Source organism: Lissotriton vulgaris, chromosome 7 (genome assembly GCF_964263255.1).
Source record: "Lissotriton vulgaris chromosome 7, aLisVul1.2, whole genome shotgun sequence".
Taxonomy (NCBI): domain Eukaryota; kingdom Metazoa; phylum Chordata; class Amphibia; order Caudata; family Salamandridae; genus Lissotriton; species Lissotriton vulgaris.
Window position 1 is genome coordinate 1,436,885,118 of NC_141695.1, and position 12,038 is coordinate 1,436,897,155.

The 12,038-nt window shown below is 44.1% G+C and overlaps 1 protein-coding gene across 1 annotated transcript in view; it reads right to left on the bottom strand.

Moving 5' to 3' along the window:
• TGM2 (transglutaminase 2) overlaps window positions 1-12,038 on the bottom strand; it is a 134,121-nt gene that overhangs the window by 120,685 nt on the left and 1,398 nt on the right. The gene's annotated exons all lie outside the window — the stretch shown is intronic.

A 12,038-nucleotide genomic window follows, 5' to 3' on the forward strand; every position in this document is an offset into this window, starting at 1 on the left:
TAGGAAATGTAGGAGCTGGTACATGGCTGAACTGAGAGTGATACTACCCTGAAGTGGAGCCAATAAAGAAGACTTGAAATAATACTACAAGGCTACCAGTGTCTCTGTATACAGGGTACAACGCTAACCGTGGCCGTCAGTCATGTTGGGCTGCTTTACAATTTTTCACACAACTGAGTTTGGTTTCAGTCCCTCCCTCGTGGCCGTCAGAGAACCAATGGGCATCGTCAGACCATCACTGGTAGCTCCTCCGAAGGATTCCCCCCCCCCCCCCCCCCCCCCCCCCCCAGAGATCACACAGTACTTGTTCTGTGACCTCACCTGGCGTCCTCCAGTGATTCATTCCGCCACAGGCTCTGGGGTGACTGAACTCTCCATCTCACAGCTCTGTGTAAAACAAACATGGCTGCCGCCATGTTCTTGAAAACAGGCCCAGAGGGCACGTACCGGCGTCACCCCAGGGAAGGGCAGCACATCCAGTAATCCCTGCAAGTTTAGCCAGACCCACCCAGGATGCCTGAAAGACTCTCCCTTGTGGTGTTTTCTGAAAAAGTGAGTCTTGAAACCTGGGAGGGGCGGAAATAAATATTTGTTTTAGTCTAACAGTTCTGCATTCATTCGAAACAACTCCGTAGCCACTGTGCACAGCTGCGAGGTAAGAACAGACTCACTGTTTGTATAAATTCAGGGGATTTTAATCAACAGGATTAACCTACAACTCTTCACAAACATTTATTTATTTTTGAGATTTTGTAGGCGTAAGACCATAAGCGCAGAAAAGTCCAAATTCTCTCACACAACTTCTGACCCATCAAAACATGTGCTCCCAACATGTGGGCGGTGCCAAAGCCACTCACCTTGCAGTTCCTACATAATTGTCAGGAGTCAGCTGCCTGTCAGACCAGAATATAAACACAGGGCAAGCAGTCACGGTACATATACCATGGTTCTCCCCAATTTACTGTTGAACCATTTTCAATGTTTTATCCTTCCGAGGTCGGTAAATTGATTGCTGTTAACTCGTTTGCCGCGGTTTCGCGGCAGTGCACCACTTCCGCAAAACGGGCGGGGCCGCGTCGGCCGTTGGACGTGCGGAGCACTACGAAGGTAGTGATTGCGCCGTCCAACGGCCGACGGCAGCACTTAAGGGGTTAAACTGGAGATTAATAACATCTGTTATTTATATTGCATATAAACGGCAGAAGTGTGTTATCCAGCCCTATATAAAGCAGATAATTATCATTTGTATTAGTATGAGCAGGGCAAAAGTCCTAAAATGTTCTTTAACTATTCAGCATGAGCAATTAGCCAAGACATCACATGCAGTGATACAACAGGGTGCGATAGAACAGGAAGTGATGTCACATCTGTATAATATCCTTCACTCAAGAGGGAACCAGCCCCGTTGTATAGTTCAGGCTGAGTATGTATAAATAAATTAAATTAAGTTCCTTCATTTATAAAAGTACACTTTTATATTTAATCCAAACATAAATGTACAGGGACTTGTCTGAGAACGCAAAACTTTGAATGTTGTAAACAATAAGGGAGTTTACATTTAAACCATAAGCAATGCTTGTTAGTACATTTAATCATTTGCATATTGTGAAATAATGGAGAGGTACAAAGCTGGTAAGTAAATGTATATTGATGAATGCACATACTGGTTAGGAATCGATACACATTTAACGTCGTGTCATTTCTATGTGCAACTAGTCATGTGGAAATCAGTGAGTACCTATGGAGAAAGAGGCAGCTGTCTGTGATACAGTAAACCATGTGCAACAGAGCACGAGGTCTATAAACATCTGAAGTGCCCCCTCCCCTCACTGCATGTGTGCTTTACAAAAACAACACATTAACACACTCTCACACCAACGTGAAAAACACCATGATTTGAGCTTTACTTTTTTGCCAAACATTTTTATTCGCCATATATGAATTTGTGATTGCACCTGGAAACGGCTGAAAGTGACAACAATTATGAACAGATGGGTGAAACGTATTGAAATACATTTAGAAACTGCTTTACAGCCTAAATAAACAGTGCCCGGTGTGCTTTTTGTTCTTAAAGACTTAGCTATTTGCTGTTAATGGGTTTGTTCCTGCAAGTGCTCTTTTATCAGCTGCAAACCACAAAGAGCCTTGTGTTCACACCTCATTAATGGGTGGAATAATGGCGAGCAGTCAAGAGGCCCTAGATAACACCCCTTTGTGCCACTCTCCCGGTTAATGAGGGAGCTGGCAGTGAAATAATGTCTTAATAATTTCCCGAGGACAAGATTCATTCCTATGTGATGTCACACACCTTGCAAATGTGAGCAGAAGTCACAGTGGCTGTAGAGGAACACCTTCCAGCCTCCACTGGCCTCAGGCTAAGGCAGAGGTCTTCAAACTTTCTTGCCATGCCCCCCCCCCCCCCCACCAGCTAAATATTTTGAGGTCGGGCCGGGCCCCCCTATCAAAATGTTATGGCAAGGATTGGGAGAGCAGGACGGACATGGCTGCGTGCAATGGGTGGGACTTATGAGATGGTTTCAGGAGTACTTTTTCTATAGTTCATAAACCACATTAAATATGAGACTTATAAGACAGAAAATGCATTTAATACATCAGGGGCGTAACAGAGGCCCATGCTGTGCGGGGGGACACCGAGCTGCAGGGGGCCCCCTCAGCACACAACTGAGGCCTGAGAGCTCCGTATTAAATCGGGAGTGGGGGGCTCTCCGTATACATTGCAGGGGGGCCCCCTCCACTTTCGTTACGCCACTGAAATACATGTATTGTCCCCAAAACACTGCTCTCCAGAATTGGGTTGGTTTGTGAGCCCCTCACACCCTTGGACCCCAAAGCAACTACACCTGCTGTACTAATGATAACCGCAGTCCTGAGTAGAAGGCTATCTCCTCTGCATTTTTCACCTCGTCCCTATCATGCCTGACCATCACCCCAATCTTCAAACAGGCTCTCTGCCCAGTCCGAGAAAAAGAGCTACCATGTTGTATCCCTTATTTTATGCAAGGGTACCCTCGGTCATGATGCTAGAAAAGAAAATAATTTCCCATGCTTCTTTTTTAAAGGTAGACAGTCGTAAAAGCGAAGCAGTGGGCCCCTCAAACCCCTGGCCCCCAGCCCTGCTGCATCTGCTTCATTAATGATAACCAACAGTGGCCACTTACACACCTGGCAGCACTTGCGAATGGCCCTTAACATTTTTTTTTTAAGTTCACTTATATTGTCCCCTTCTTTGGGATATCGCTCTGAAGAATCTGTCTCTGGCCATTTGTAAACATAAACATTAGTCCCCATACAGTGCTCTTCATTCTGGGTCATCTATTTGACAACATCAATGAATCTTGCTTCTTTCCTCTTTCTCCTGGACCATTACTCTGAGGCCCCAGGGTCGAGAGGATCAGGGCTCTGCATCTCAATGCAACCCTGCTAGCCTTCTACCTGCTTCCCTATGGACTTAGCTATCACAATAAAAACTGCCCCGGAACAGTTAATGCTGCCCTTGTGGTGCCTCTGCCTGAAAGTGAAGAGTGTGGTGGTAGTGCATAACGTTAAAGAAGGAACCAGCCTTCTTACCACCCTTAATTGATTGAGCCACTTAAGGCCAGGGTTACCAGAATTATGAGTTTCTGCAGCAGCAGCGTTTGCCACATAATTCTGAGTTTACTGCCTTTGCTACATAATCCATCTGCTATATAATCTGCAGAATTTAGCCCAAAAAAATTGATTCCAGCTCAAATGGAACAAAAGTTACTTAAAACGTGACAAAGTGTACAGGAGCAGTGGAGGGACTTTTGCAGAGATTGACTGGTAATCTTGTAACTGCTTATTCCTGTATTTGTGTGTTAAACTGGTACTAATGAGGGGAAATATTGCCCCTAACCGCATAACCATGAGGTAAAATGTCAACATAATGAAGTAATACTAACCACAAAATGTGATCCATTGTGCTGCATAATTTATCTTTTCTTGCTGCCTAATTTATTCAACCCTGCTGCATAATGTGGTCCTCTCCTGCTGAATAATTTCAGTAACTCTGATTAAAGCTTCATGGTGGCAAATATTTATTCTGTTTGAGGTGTAATGCAGGGTGTTATCAGCTGAGTTCTGGAATAATGGAGACATAAAATGTCTGCATCAAATACAGTCTGATTACTTATTACTAAAAATATATTTTGTAAAAACTTGTTTTGTCTCAACCACTGCATCAATTTGCAGCAGCCTAGCTTAGATTATGTGAAATACTATTTTAAAATAATGGCTTACATATTTACAGTGCTTTCTGCCGCACACTGGGACCTTACAGTACTATAAAATGACCTTACAGTACTATAAAAATGGCCACTGGAATTATGTGGCAGGATAATGCCAAATTAAGCAGCAGGGTTAACAACATTTTGCAACAAGCAAAGGCGAATTATGCTAAATAATGCTGAACATTTTGTGATAGCATTATTAAATTATTTTGCCATTTTTAGGTCTCACGACCTATCAATGCGCGCATGCGCATTGAGCGGAGCGAGAATTCAAGTGCTCAAAATGCTCGTCAAACCAAGGGCTTTTTGGTGCGGTTTTCTTTGAGTTCACGTGAATCACGTGACCAAACAAGCACGCGCATCAGCCTCCCTCCCTCCTAATTGCATTTTTTCACGGCCGCACAGCACATCAAAGGGCTTCTCCCAGCGTGTGCTGTGCGGCTTCTCCTCCCCTAATTATTCATGGCTGGCCAGTGGCCGGCTGTACTTTCAGTTTCCCGGCCGCTCTGCATTATCAGGTACGTGTTGGTGACGATTTACACAGAACGCTTGTTTGTACTACTTGCCACTTGCATAAAAATAAAATTCCATTATTTCACTTTGTCTCCGTGCGTGCATTTATTTAATGTTTCTTTATTTCAATTCAATTCAAAAAAATCTTTATTTCGGTAAAATTTTTACCATAAAAGACGTTTGGAACATTCATTTAAAAACTTTGTTTAAAAATAGGAATTTATACAATATAAAATCAACATTGTCGTTAAAAAAAAAGAATTCCTTATTACATTATCATGTCCTTGGTGCATTAAGGTCAGTTGCCAGCCCTGAGGCATTTCCTTCTCAGACACCAGATAGCACCCAGGTATTTGGCCACTGCAAACACAATATAATCAGTCAGATTGGATTTCAATACTCTATGAGCAGCCAAACACTCCACAAATCCCAGATTTCTGCATAGAGGAACTATCCATTTCTTGCGAATCTCTCTGTAAACCGGACAGAAAAAGAGTATATGAAGTTCAGATTCGTCAGCCGTTCTACATGCTGGGCAGATACTGGTTGATTGTTCGCTCCATTTGCTTGTGAATGTTCGAATAGGAAGAGACCCATGTCTCCACTGCAAATATAGTTTCCTGAGCGAAGGAGGATGCAATTTATCTAGAGTTGGTTCGAAGTTGTAAGTGTCCTTAAAGCATATAAACTAATCAGTCAATGAACCAGGTTTTTGGTGGTTAAGAAGTTCCATTAATTTACTGTCGTGATATGCCTTAGCTAATTCCTTTTTGGGAATAAGTGGACAAGTAGCCAGAGGATCGGACCACATCTTTGAAAGTCCCAGACTCTCCAGTTCTGATTTGATAAATTTAAGCCACTTAATTTTCCCCGCATTGGGCATGGCGAGCACCTCCTGTAGTCCCTGTCTGTAGCTGGCCAATTCTGGGGTTGCCCATAGCCTACGCCAATAAGCCAGAGGGCGAAAAGCCAGTTCTTCGTCTAGCGGTCGTAGCCCTAGGTCCAGCCTGAGAGGGACAAGGGGCGTACTAGGGGGGAGTCCGACGACCCTTCGAATGAATTTGTTCTCCTCTTTCAGCAAGTCTAATGTACCTACGTGGCCCCAAAGTTCGCACCCATACATGGCGGCCCCCCTTGCCTGTGTCTTGTAGATCTCTATCGGAGGACCTATGGGCCTGATCGATGATTTGTTATTCGCCAGTAAATTCATGATGCCCCCCGAGTATTGGATCAGTTTAAGGAGAGCTTTCTCCTGATGCGTATTCCAGGACAGTCTGTCATTTAGCATGACCCCTAGATACTCAAAAGTTTTCACCCTCTCAAGCCTGCTTTGTCCAATTTTGGGGCTGAAGCGGAATTTCGGTGGGGGGTTGAAGACCATGAATTTGGTCTTTGAGGTGTTAATTTCTAGACCATGGTCCTCACAAAAGTCCGCAAATCCATCAACGACACGCTGGATGCCCGTTGCAGACTTTGAGAGCAGCAGGGTGTCATCGGCGAACATGACAGCCGGCACCCTTACACCAGCTAATTTGGGAGCGTCAGAGTTAATGACCCCGTTTAGGTGAGAGATAACCCTGTTGACATAGAGGCAAAACAGGGTCGGTGCATGTTTCTTTATTTCACCTTTCTTTCGCGATTTGCTTGTTTGGTTTTTTATAGCGTTAGCGTCTGTCAGCTGTCGCAGATAATGTTGTGTGGATGCTCTGCCCTTGTAGCTTTCATGTTGTATATAACTGGCTGGCTGAGATGTCGTTTTGCACCCTGTCGCATTTATTTTAGTAGATAAGGTTCCTTTTGGGGATGTCACCACTGTGTAGGTATAGTTCAGACCGTGTTTCCATGGGAAATAGATGTTTGTTTTGCAAATGACACCATGTTGCAACAAAAGCCTTGATGAATAGAGTAAAGTGAGCATCTGAATGGCCAAAGTTTTGCCCGGGCCACACAAATCCTTACACAGGAGCTGCCTGGGATTAGCCCCTTTTTTGGGCCGCTGGATGCCATCCTTAATCGTGGTGACCTTTTGGAAATGATTGGTTTTACCAGCACAGGATAATTCTGCTTCGATTGGCTTGACAAGCAGTCATTGCCTTTAATGCTAATCTCGGTGCACCAGGCCACAACGGGGAGTGGCGACCCACTATGCATCATTTATGGCCGTCTTTTACTATCCATTAAGTATGCGTCATTGCTCAAAGGGAAACTCCAGTCACAAGGAGCGAGGCTGCTACGTTTTGTTTGGGATGCGTGCTGCATTTGGGCCTCGCAGCGCTTTTTAATTATTTACACGGCCTCCTTTCTAACTGACGGTGAAAATTGGTCCTCTCTGTTCTCGTCCATGCGGCGGGCGGTGAAGTGCGAGATGTTTACCGTCGGATGCGGACGGGTCAGCCGCCCCGTGCCCGGATGCAACCCGAAGCCTGGCAGAGGGCCCTGTGCTCAGTCACCGAAAGGCTGCATCCAGAGCCGTGAATCATCATTCTGTGTATCAGTATGATAACTCTTTATCTGCGTCTCAACAGCAGTTCTGTACACAAAGTGCAAAACGACACCGTTTATTTGAGGGGCGCTAATCTATGCTTGTTTCGCGCCATTAAATAGGATTTCTCGTTTTAGCATTGTGCTTACATTAATAAAGCATGCTGTCAGTAGGATATATTGCATAGCCACCGCATAGAAACCAGGTGCCTTTGTGCTGAGCAGTTAGAGTGGTTCAGGCGAGAGAGAACAAGTCTTATATATTTTCTCCTGAAATAGCTCATATCATGTTAGATAAATAACGTATTAACCCATTAGTCAGTAATAAAGTTGTATTCTGTTAGTGTATGCGTTTGTAAGTTGCTTAAGTGTAACAGAAGTTCTAAAAGTATTTTTAGATCTGACCTCGGCCAAGACCTTTCAAGTGATAGCTTACATACATGCCAAAGCCAATAGCTCTGGCAAAAACGTACCATTGCCATTATAAATTACAATCACTTTTATTTAAGTATTAATTATTTAAAAAAATTAAAAGCCATTGTTATTTGTAATATCAATACATCTAAGTCACGTCAATACAAAACATGTGGCATTACAAATGCTAAAAGTGTCACATTTGCTAAAGTTAAAACTATTGGCATTGTAAATCACAAAACATAAATATAAAATGTCATTTACAAAACCAATAGCTCCAACTTTCCTACTGCAAGACCTATTGGCAACGCCAGTGCTTGTTACACTTGTTAACACTGTCCTGGCATATTTCCCTTTATAAGTACCTGTTTAATACCCACATACAGCAATAATGCACTTAAATGAGTGTGAATACACAAAACTAAGACTTTGTTTTTAGCAACATCTTTGACCCTGCCAGCACACTCAGTGACCTCTGACCCCAAGGCACTCTGATCACAGTTTTGAGTTTAAAGGCACTGAGTAAATGAAGACAGCCTGGAAATGCAGCAAATACACACTTTACTTCTAGGCCATCTTCATTTACATGTGTTTGCAGAGGCATTTCCTCCCCCCTGGGAACCCATCCAGGCCCTGTAAAGAAATCCATAGTACACAATAAATATAATTAATTAATATCCTTTTAATAGAGCTTGTAAATCAGCTTCTATATCTGTCCTGGTAGATCCACAGTTTTAAGGCCTCTGGGCTAAGGGGACGTGTGGTCCTCCTCTAAAAATAGCGGGAACACTCCCACAACCACCCTGTTACTTGCCAGATAATGCCCGCTGCACGTAAAATGCCAGCCTAGCGAGAATGCGACAATTAAATGTGCTGAGTGAGATTAGAGTGTGACAGAGCTGGAAATAACTAAATGTTTATATCTAGAGTCAGCTTGAGCTCTTGCATGCCTTATGCTTCCAAACAATTCCTAATATACATATATCCCGGGAATTTTGGTTAGCCCTCTTCATCTATTGCCTGTTCAAACGTCATTCACATTGTACTTCTGCCCCCTCAACCAGTGCTTAATTTGAGCCAGTGGTTTCCGGTGCTTGGCACGGCACATAATTGTATTTACCACACTTATGACACTCTGCCACATGGTGGCACTTCTCATCTAATATAGAGATGAGCAGAACAAAGGTTGTTCATGAATATAAAATACATACAAGAAAAATAATAATACCCGACTCCCCAGCCATTCTTTTAGCCCTGGAATAAATCTGAACTGTCACACTTGCAGGCGGGAGAGATGGTGAGTAGCTGTTTTGGTACCACCATTGGCAGCGATGAAAGGGGCAATGGGTGGTGCAAGCTGGGATGTATGTCGTTACAACGCATACTTTTACTCCGCATACCATTACAACGCGGTATTTACAACGCATACCGCTACAACGCATAGCGCTTTGGGGTGCTGGATAGTGGTAAGTATAATTTACTATTCTAACTCCAGTCCCCGTGGACCCTAGGGAAGGTGTTGGATAGTAAATTAAACTTACCTCTTATCCTAGAGCGCCCCCCAGCGCAATGCGTTGTAACGGTATGCGGTGTAATGCCTGCGTTGTAGTGGTAGTGCGGAGTAAAAAATGCGTTGTAACAGGTGCATACCGCAAGCTGCAATGGCCTCCTCCACAGGGCCCTGGCACTTATTATTTGACAAATTAAGCACTGTGGCCTAGCATATGCGCTGGGCAGCGGGTCAGCCCACTCAATCTTGAGTGGGTATCCTCGAGTGACAACATTCTGCCTGATCACACATACAGGGCTGTGTAAAAAGGGCTGTACTTCAGTGCCAGGGCTGATTGCCTGGGCACCTGGGCCACTTCCAGGGCTTGAAGTGGGATAAAAAAAAACGGAGGCGTCTCTCAAAGGGGCGTGCCGATGTAATTAAGGGCGTGGCTTAAAACCAAGCAAGCTAAACATCTGTGCTTAGCATGGTGTGTCTCCGAACTTGTATTTTGCCATTTGTGTCATTGCATCCACATATATGAGACAACAAGTAACATCATACCTTCCAGTCAGGACTATTGGCTTTGTCAATGATGGTTAGTTGCATACGATTGTTAGTTGCATACGATAAATAAGCAGCAACTATGGCTTGTATATAAGATTGAAAAAGCTTCCACTGAAAGCCAGGTCTGGTGACACCACAACAATGTTGTCGCTCCTTCGTTTCAAAAAGAGAAAGGAAATCTAGAGAGAAAATGACTCTCTTTAAAGGATTTCCCTTCCCCTACAAAGCTCATCTGGCATGACGTCATGACGTAACTTCTCCACTAGTGAGAAGTGAGCAGTGTGAGTGAGCACGCGCATATCGACGTGTCGGCTGTCACTGCAGTCCGAAAAAAAAAAACGGACCGGCAGAGTCCCGGCACAAAATAGAGCCCGATAGAGGTCCGTTTCGAGGCCCCTACAAAAAATTGCCGGTGCTCAGCACCGGTGAGACCAGGCACACTTAAAGCCCTGGCCCTTCCTGCATATTCTCTGTTTGCCAGATCTATGATCTTTTACAATGCTTGGTTATTAAAAGGGGATCCCGCACGGGAGGAGATTCAATTAAACTCACGCCTGTGAGGCAAAGTCAAGATTCGGGAACAATTTGGGAGGAGTTCTGCTGTAAATGGCGTCATTCACACTCGTAAACGCTCGGTTTGAAACGAGATTCCTGCAGCTAGAATAAACCGAACATGTTTTTTTCTTTCCATGCTTGTATCCCCAGGATGTTATCCTCGGTCCCTTATGGGGCCTGTTTTTACAAACAGGGTGGCATGAAGTGCATGTGCCCGAGCACAGTCCGGGTCTGTTTCCGCTGGGATTTCAAACGCGCAGAGGCATCTTAAAAAAATAAACCAAAATTCAGCCCCAGGCCTGACTGGACTTCGAGACTCCTGACTCCACCCTTCGCCTCACACACACTCCCCTCAACTGAAGCATCTTTAAGGTAGAAGAAAGCGGCAGTAGGCGGGTATTTCCTACAAAAAAAGACTTTTGGGCTTAGAAAACTAACTTTAAAGCAATTAAATTGCCCATTTGCTGCGGATATCCTTGTGCAGCCCGCATGTGTGAAACCGGAGCGGGGCAACAAAGACACTCATCCTTCCAAAGCCGATAAAATGTGCATCGCTGTGGTGTAATTCAATAGCACCTACGAATCACTGCGCTGTGAAGCCGGAAGGCCGTGGCAGAAAACACTTTATAAAGCACGTTATTTTCAGTCCCCTGTAGTACTTCACATCAGCTAGTTGCAAAACACCAGGTCAACCCGATATTAAAGCGGCCAATTGCAGAAGTTTACAATACCAGGACGAGGAGTTTCCCAGGGCGGTTTGAACTCTTGTAGTAGGTCAAAAGGAACCACAGTCAGAAACACGTCATAGCGAAGCCACTGTACTTGGGGTTGATTTAAACAAGAGGATAGCTCAGGGGGTTCAGTGGCTGCTGCGGGAAGCTTCTGAGTTTAAACTGCTGAAGAGCAGAGCCTGCTGAATGACAGTCCTGGGTTAAGGAGTAGAAACCACCCCCAGTAAATGTGGGAAAAAAGAATTCAGACTTAGCTTTTCATAGCTCTCAAATTTCCCCATCACCCGTGTGTGTAGTATACCCAGTTGTTGTGTTAACTGTATTCTGATACTTTTTTTTTTTTAAGCCGGAAAGTTGGTTCAGTGAGTTGAACGTTCGTCGCTGAAACGTGCGGTGATGCGAGAGTAACTAGGCTCTCTTAAATTGGGTAACAATAACAAATATATTGGCAGGTATTTGGAAAAGGCACATGTGGCTCCACCACATAAAAATAGGTTATTATTAGTTACATGTTTGTTGTTTTTTTAAAAGCAAAATCATAATTACAAGTCCTTGGGGCAAAAAAGTGGAATTAAGTGCCTATGTAGATGCTGCGTTTCCAGCTGCATCTGCTGCCTAAACTGCAGATTTCATTAAAAAAAATCACAAAGTTTCTAGCTAAAGCAGGTCAAAAGTCACGGAAGAGAACGCTTACTCCACACAGAGACCAACAGATCCCGCGCAAAGGTTAACGGGATGCCTTTCAACACATTAGCTCCAGTTTACCACGTGCAATTTGCACGTGGTAAACTGGAGCTAATGTGTTAAACTTTGCCCAAACAGGACCCAGAGCTGTTGAAATGATAAAACAACAATATAATACTGCTTCAGAGTGCGGCGCTATGCCTCATCATTTGCATTTTTCTAGTCCTATATTTCTATCAATCTAGCTGCATACTTCGGTCTTCCATTGCCACATAATTCCAGTGGCTCTGGCGTAGATCTTGGTTCAAGACTCACAATATACCAGCCTATAAGTAG